This window comes from Helobdella robusta (assembly GCF_000326865.2).
Source record: "Helobdella robusta unplaced genomic scaffold HELROscaffold_26, whole genome shotgun sequence".
In the NCBI taxonomy this organism is placed as follows: Eukaryota; Metazoa; Annelida; class Clitellata; order Rhynchobdellida; family Glossiphoniidae; genus Helobdella; species Helobdella robusta.
In genome coordinates, this window is record NW_008704349.1 from 2,466,958 (window position 1) to 2,468,846 (window position 1,889).

The window sequence follows — 1,889 nt, forward strand, 5'->3', positions numbered from 1 at the left end:
CCGTCTTAATTTTTTTCATTCTATAGGTTTTATTTTTTATTGCGTCTCTCTCTTTCTCACTTTTTCACTCTTTCTTTCTCTTTCTCTCACCTAATTTTTTTTCACTCTCACTCAATGTTTCTCTCACTCAACTTCTCTCTATCACTCAATCTTTTTCTCTCACTCAATCTTTTTCTCTTACTCAATCTTGTTCTCACTCAATCTTTCTCACTTTCACTCAATCTTCTTCTCTTTCACTCAATCTTTCACTCTCACTCAATCACTTTTTCACTCAATCTCTTTCTAACTCAATTTCTCTCTATCACTCAGTCTCTCTCTCTCTATCACTCAATATTTCTTTCACTCAATCTTTGTCTCTCTCACCCAATCTCTCGCTTTCTACTCGTCTTAATTTTTATGTGTATTTTTCTTCATAGCTATCTCCTTTCAAGTAGTAAATAATAAGAAATTCGTCTCCTCCTTTTATACCCTTCTTTTCTTTTTTATCCTTCCTTTCTCTCTCTCTCTCTCTCTCTCCGTCTTGTTTTTTTCCGTCCAATTCTTTTCCTTGCAAGTATTTTGTGGTGTCTTTCTTTTCCTCTTTTTTTTATCTACTCTCTTTATTACTATCTTTCGTTTTTGTTATTTCTATTATTCGCTTTCTCCATCACTCTTTCTCTCTTTTTTTCTTTTTCTTTTTCTCTCTCTCTCTCTTTTTTTAGTTTTTTCCCCCTTCCATCCATTTCCAAAACCTCTTCATTTTTTCCATATCTCATTTTTTCACATCTAATTTATCATTCCTCCCACCATGGATGTTTTTATAGTTTTTACAGTTTTTCATTTCAGTAACATACTTTTTCATTCACTCAATCACTCACTCATTCATTCACTAATGATTCATTCACTCATTTATTTTTTCGATTATTTGTTCAATCATTCATTTATTCATTTAAACATTCAAACATTCATTCATCTGTCGTTTCACTCAATCATGCACTCTCACATATTTACGCTCGAAATCACTTTCCCATTCATTCACCAATTTATTCGCTCATCACTCACTCATTCCTCATTTTTTTTATTCATTTATTCATTCATTCATTCACACACACTCATTCAATCTCCCACTCTGTTAAATAGGTGAAGCCGGTTTTGAAAAAATTTACGAATTCAAAAAATTCAAAAAATTTTAAAAATTTAGGAAATAAAAACTCGAAATCTTAAATTTTTTTCAAAACTTCAAAACATAAAAAAATTCGTCATCAACAACATCAACAACAACATAAACAGCAACCTCAACATCAACAAAATCAACAACAACATCATTAACAACATCAAAAACAACAACATCAACAACATCTTCAACAATAACATCAACATCAACAACATCTTCAACAATAAAATCAACAACAACCTCTTAAACGGATGACGAAAAAGATAACGTTTAGTAAACAAAAACAACAAAAATGCTAAACCCACATAAACAAACAACAGTAATACTGTTGCCGTCAACAAATCAACAACAACACCAACAACAAAGATGACGATGATATCAACAAGACAACAACACCAACAACATTAAATTCAACACAGCAAAATGATGAAAAAATGATTAATGATTAATTGGAAAAAAACGAAAATTAAAAAAACATCAACAACGAAATACTGGTTCGAAAACTATCAATTGCATTAACGAAAACAGAAAAACAGAAAAAAAGATTATATATATATATATATATATATATACAACATAAATAATTGCAAATTATGACGTCATTTTGAAAAAAAAGCGAACCAAAAACATCAAACGCAATTATTTTTTAATTTCACAACACCCACGTGTTGACGCGCCAAAATTACTGCTAGAATTTTGCCGTTATTATTACTATTATTATTATTATCATTAGTAG